The sequence below is a fragment of the Columba livia genome, chromosome 11 (assembly GCF_036013475.1).
Source record: "Columba livia isolate bColLiv1 breed racing homer chromosome 11, bColLiv1.pat.W.v2, whole genome shotgun sequence".
Classification (NCBI taxonomy): Eukaryota; Metazoa; Chordata; class Aves; order Columbiformes; family Columbidae; genus Columba; species Columba livia.
Window position 1 is genome coordinate 21750215 of NC_088612.1, and position 6847 is coordinate 21757061.

At 43.4% G+C, this 6847-nt stretch overlaps 1 pseudogene; it reads right to left on the minus strand.

Annotated features, from left to right (window-relative positions):
- Window positions 1–3153: 3153 nt before the first annotated feature.
- Window positions 3154–4062, minus strand: LOC102088432 (olfactory receptor 12D1-like; annotated as a pseudogene).
- Between the last annotated feature and the right edge of the window lie 2785 nt (window positions 4063–6847).

Consider the following 6847-nt stretch of genomic DNA (forward strand, 5'->3'; position numbering starts at 1 on the left):
AGTGTCCTGCTACACTACTTGGACACCCACAAGTCTATGGGGCCAGATGAGATGCACCCAAGGGTGTTGAGGGAGTGTCACGGGGGAATGATTTTAGTGTTCTGCTCACTGCAGAACAATGTTTAGATTTCTTAGAGGGAAGAGCGACTTAAAAGAGTTCAGTGGCAGCTTCACTGTGTGGGGGAAATACACCAAGCCGAATGCTGCTGAACTTCTCTCCAGGTGCCTGTACCTGTTCACGAAGCAAACTGTCAGGCGTCTTCCCTCCTGATTTGCTCCAGGGGCGGTGTCTTGGGGCTCCGGAGACGAACTCCCAGGTGAGGCCGTATCCACCACAGTGCAAACAACAGGATTCCTCTTTCCCTGATAACCCTTTGCTCTGGAGTCTGTATTTTAGAACTCCAGTGGCAAACTTTCAGGTGAGGCCTTATGACCGTATGCAGAGCAGAGTACAGGAGACAAGATTCTCCTAACATAAAAAAATTAACGGAGTAGAATAGCAAAAGGGCTGGGATAAGCTGTTACCTTCACAGAGGTCCGCCCGAGCATAGAAAACTAAAACCTTTTATATCTTCACAGACCATTTGCACCAAGATCCAGACCAATAGCAAAATTTCATCACCAGGTCCTTTGTTCCCTATAGGACCCTTTTTCCCCGACTCCACGTGGCCTTTGTTTTGTTCAGCTGTAGACATTGTTTTTAGTCCATATCCTTGAAGGTACCATTTTGTCTGGATAAATCCTTTCTTCTCAGCAAAGTGCAAAAATAGGCCCCTCTTTGCAGATGTCTGTGATGTCTCTGTGTTGGCCTTGGATTGTTGTTTTCCCAGTCAGTTCCATTTTTCCCAGCAAAATACAAGCTAGACTTCATCTTGCAGGGGTTTAGTGTAGTCTGCAGTTGCTTTTGGCAAATACGAGCTTAAAATCTAGGCAAATCTAGTCTGGTAAGTAACACGAATCAAAGAGTATATTAAAAATCATACAACCTTATATCTCTAAATAAGCCATTACATTTAGGTGTGCATCTACTTACGCTAAATGACTAATCATGAACTTGAATTGGGCTCATCCACTAACCTGTGGACAAAAAGGACATCGCCATACAGCTCATGTATTTAGTGGGGAGAGCTCAAAGTGGCTCATCAAGGCTGTCGCATTTATTGAATGAAGTGGTTGACTCGTACTCAAACTGCACACAGTAGGAAAGTTCTGCACGAGACTCCCTGCGCTCACAAGGCCTTTTCCTCCTCTGGAACCTGGACCAAACTGCTCTGGTTTGGCTGGGGATGTCGAGTGCTTTCACCACAGGGAACTGGCAGAGGTGATCACTGAGCCACTTTCCATTATCTATCAGCAATCTTGGCTAACTGGGGAGGTCCCAGCTGACTGGAAGTTGGCTAACATGATGCCCGTCTACAAGAAGGTCTGGAAGGAGAATTTGGGGAACTGCCGACCTGTATTTCTATCCTTGGTACTAGGGAAGGTCATGGGGCAGATCATCCTGAGTGACATCACATGGCACATACAAGGGAACCATAAGATCAGGCCCAGTCAACATGGGTTTATGAAAGGCAGGTCCTGTTTGACCAACATGATCTCCTTGTATGACAAGGTGACCCACCTAGCAGATGAGGGAAAGCCTGTGCATGTTGTGTACTTAGATTTCAGTAAGGTCTTTGACACCGTATCCCACAGTATTCTTCTGGAGAAGCTGCAGATCAAGGCCTGGATGGTGTATCTGCAGTGGATAAAGAACTGGCTGGATGGCCGGGCCCAAAGTGTTGTGGCTGGTTACAAGTGGTGTCCCCAGGACTCGGTATTGGGGTCAGTTTTGTTTAATCTCTTTATTGATGATCTGGATGATGGGAATGAGTGCACTCTTAGTAAGTTTGCAGATGACACCAAATTGGGTGGGAGTGTTGGTCTCTTCTTCCAAGAAACAACTGATTGGACAAGAGGAATATCATCAAGTTGTATCAGGGAGGTTTAAATTGGATATTAGGAAAAAATTCTTCCCAGAAAGGGTTGTCAGGCATTGGAACAGGCTGCCCAGGGTGGAGTCACCACTCCTGGAGCTGATTAAAAGGCATTTAAAGGAGGTTCTTAGGGACATGGTTTAGTGCTATAGTTAGTTTATGATTGGACTTGATGATCCTGGGGGTCTCTTCCAACCGAAACGATTCTATGATTCTATGATACGATTCCATGACATGGAACTGTAGTTCAGGCTAGGACTGAAGGTGCTGCATGTCTGTGTAAAGACACACAGCACCTCAAAATTAAACACTTATAAACTGCTGCATCCCACATTAAATTTGGGATTTGCTATCCAAGTATAAGTAGGTATCTAGTGCTCTGAGAAATGTCCTTAATTCCCAGGCATGAAGCGTGACAAAGAACCTGCAACAGACGTGTCCAGTTCTGGATCCACAGGCAAAGTCAGAGTAGGTTACTCGAGGACATTTAACATGTCTGTAGTCGTCCATGCAAATACAGATCAATTCTTTCATCATTCACCATAATCTGGATCTGGAAAAGTAGACATAAATACTTTTAAATATCTAAATCTAGGCAAGATGAACCACGTTTCTAAAGGTCATGGAGATGAATCTCCCATCCATTTTTATGTTTAAATTTTAGATCTAGTTTCATGAGTAAGGCTTCCCTTCTACTTTATGGAAAGAAACACATCCCTCCCGTGGGCTGACTCAAGTCAAACGTTGACAATATCATACTCAAGTTATGCCCACCCAACATGTACCACATGCTAACTCTCTTCAGCTATATAGGAGCTCTGAACGACCAGAGGGTCATTCAGCTGCTTAAACAGAGCTGTCAATTAATTTCTTATCTTAGATCATCCAGGACAACTGCATGGGGCTGTCAGCTCTGCCTCAAGTCCTGCAAGAGGCACAAATCTGTATTGGAAGCCGGAGACCACACGGGCTACCATAAGACATGTAAATATGATGGAGGAAGAATCAAGTCCTTGAATATCTCCCCTTTGACTTAGATCTACACAATTACCTTCTTAATGTGTTAAACTGCATGAGATAATCAGACATTTTCCAGTCTCTTTCAACACAGTGTCCTTCTGAGCTCTTTCCTTAAAAACAGGTGAGCCTTGTCTTTGTTGTGAGCCTTGTCCTTGCTTTAGTCACGTTCCTCCATTTTTTACAGGGCAGTCCTTATCTCGTGGTTCCTAAGAGTGTAGATCAAGGGGTTCAGAGCTGGGGTGACAGCACTGTACAGGAGAGACACTTGCACATCCCTTTGAAGGGAGCTTCCTGAGGAGGGTGGTGTATAATTGAGAAGCGCAGTTATGTACAACAGTGCCACAACAGTGAGGTGGGAGGCACAGGTGGTGAAGGGCTTCCATCTTCCTTCCTGGGACCGGACTTTATTGAAGATGAAGCAGATGATGTAGAGGTAGGAGAGGAATATGAGAGCAAAGGGGGCTAAGACAACAGATGTGGTAATGACACTGAGGAGGGTCATGTTGAGGCTGGTACTACTGCAAGCCAAATTCAACAGTGGCTTGATGTCACAGAAGAAGTGACGAATGTGGTTGTGGCCACAGAAATTCAGCTGAGAGGTCATGACTGAGTGCATCATGGCATGCACAAAACCAATGGACCAGCTGGCCGCAGCCAGCAGCAGACAAGTCTGGGGGCTCATGACAAGGGTGTAGCGCAAAGGATTGCAGATGGCCACATAACGGTCGTAGGCCATGGTGGCCAGTAGCACAGCCTCAGTACTGCCCAGGAAGTGGCAGAAGTGAAGCTGGGCCAAGCACCCACCAAAAGAGATGGGCTGATGTCCAAAGAGAAGGCCAGTCAACATCTTGGGACCTGTGGCTGTAGAGTAGATGATGTCCAGGCAGGACAAGTTCCCCAGGAAGAAGTACATTGGTGTGTGAAGACGGGGCTCAGCTATCACCATGGCACCATTTCCCAGAAGACTGGTCAAGTAGAGCAACAGGAGGAAGACAATGGGCTGCAGCCCCTGGATATCAGTGAGACCCAAGAGGATGAACTCGTTGAGCTCTGTCTGGTTCAGCATTGCTGGAACAATAAGAAGCAAAAGCAAAATGTCAAGGTTCCACAGTTGTGAGCAGCAAGAACATTACAAATCATCAGACGTAATCAAACACAAAAGAAACTAACATGGACAAAACCAACTTGAATGTAGTCTTCTCCTATTTCTGTCAAGAACCAAGAAAATCTTCAAATAAAGCCTTCCACCTATACATAGCAACAGAATATGTGAGATGTAAAACAGGACTGCTTCCTCACCTTCACCCACATTCATATTTCAAGTGTCCTCATCTGTAACTTCCTGCTGCAACTCCTGATCCCATCAATAAAACTTCTAATTTCTGATGCTTTCTTTCCACTATTGTGCCTACATTTCATTAAGTCGCTTTCAGTTTTCACATTTCTAATGGTTACCATCTCTTCCAGACAGTTCTGATATATAAAAAATTGCACACTTTGCAATTTTGTATAAACAGCCAACAGAAGGTGCCCAAAGGTATCACACAGTCCTCAGCATTTCTTTTGGATGCTGATGAGAATAAAGCAAGAGGCTGCCTGAGCTTGTGATCACAAACTGGTTTTGCTATTGGAATGTATACTTTGCCTAAAGAATGTCTCTAGGTTGCTCAGCAGCAGACGAATGGGACAAAAGCCAAGATCTCATCTCCCACAATAATGTGATGGAGCAAGACTGAACTTGCAGGAGACGAGTTACCTGGTGCATGTTACAGATGAATGGGCTCATCCCACTGAAAGTCAGTCATACTGCCCAATGAGACAACACGGTCAGTTCTGTCACCATCGTTCGTCTCTGGGTAATTCCCAACCATCCAGAATAAAGAACAAAATCCTGACATTATTTTAGTAGAGCCGGTAGGCACAGCTATTTCTGGCTTACAACAGAGACCCCAAATCTTACAAGATGAGTAGTTTTCTCTGTACATTAAATGCAGTGATGACTAAAATTGATGAATCCAATTAATGAAAAGCTAATTACTTTAAAAATACACCTTTTAAAGAGGTTAAAACATATCCATTTCTCATCCATTCTGTTGTACTATATACTTCTACTTTAAATAGGTGATTTTTGAAAGCCATTCAGAGAGGTCTCCAGCCCTATCACTCCTTTTCTCATGCTTCCTTAGCTTAGTTTTTCAGCATGAAAACAGGAAACAAACAGGGAACTTCCAAACTGATTTCACCATAAAAGAACATGAGCATGTTTCATACATGTGTCCACTCTGGAACACTGCTCACATTTCTCTGAAAATGCCTTTAGTCTGATCTTTGGACAAGCTCTACTGGAAAAATCAGATTTGATAATATTACAGCCTTATCAATATTTTAGTGTATCACCTGCACTGCAAGAGTTAGAGATGCCATTCTCTGTGCAATACCAATGCTTCAGTTTCTTCCATGGGATTTGCCACCTTTAGGCTCCAAAGCCCTCCTCATTGAAATGCATCTGCAGAAAGACAGCATTTCCTTCAGGTGTGTTCCACTACCTCCTCTGGTTCTGCCTGTTTTTCTCACTCAACCACAGATGATCTAATCCCTTTCCTTTCTTCCCTCTAAACATCTTTTTCTTCTGTTTCTAACACTTCCCTTCTGTTTCCCAGTTGCTGACTAATATATTTTCTGTGATAAACTAATGAGCACATGCTTTTTTTTTTAGTTTTCCCAAACATATTCTCTTTTATTTTCAATTTTATTGTTATTTTAGTTTCCTTCTAATGTAAACACAAATGCAAGTACAAGATTTTTCATGCTGAGGTTTTCCTATTTTTTCAACTATATAATTTACCTAATATAAAAAAATAGTTCTGCACAATCCTCACCTCTCTGTCAATCAGCACTTTGCTCATTGCAGTAGGGCCCTTTGATTGAGAGCCAGTAAGCAAAGCTGAGGACAAAACAATGTATTTTGTGGAGTTAAGAGTGTTTCTACTTTCCTTATTTCTGTTGTATCTCCTTGGCATTCTTGTAGCTGAGAGATCAATGCTGCAGCTGTGATGACAATGACTACTGTGAGTTCTCAGGGGCTTGTAGCTATTTGGGTAGGATTCAAGGAGCAGACTTGGCAAATGCTACCAGAAATCTCTGATGACCGAATTAGAGGAGCAGAAAGTCTTTTCTTCTTGTCCAGAATGTGCAAAATATCAACAACATCATGTGGGAATTAAATTTCCTATTGTTTTTATCAGTCTCCTGAGATGAGTTTTCTGAATCAATGGTGAATTGCACAGCAACGTAGTGTGTAGATGAGCACCTGCAAAGTAGAAGAGTGAAAATAAAGCAGCCCACAGAGACTAGATAATAACAAAGTCTTCCCAAAACTAACCAAACCAACCAACCCACCCGCAGCCCTCATTCCAGAAAAGCCAAAAAACATCTTCTCATAGTTTTGTGTCATTGGTGATCTTACTTAACATTCCATTAAGTCCTGTGTTTAAGTTGTTTATGAAGATATCTGGCCCTAAGAGGGATGCCTGCAGGACCCCATAGTGGCTGATCACCAGCCCAAGAAATACTGCTTACTAGAACCCTTTGAGCCTGACCCATCAGCCCAATTCTTGCCCACTGCATGGTTCTCTGGGACCCCCAGGGCCCACCTTTGGTATTGTAGACCAAGAGGAAGAAAGCACGACATCTCTGCTTGTCTGTGTCCCTGTTTATGAAGTGATCATGCTCACCAAGCCATGAGTATGGGTATGAGATCTGGATTCAGTTGCCTAAATGCAGATCTGTAGTGGAGACCTTGACAAGATAAGGTATCCTAGGATGATGGATGTGACCCAGAACTTAATATA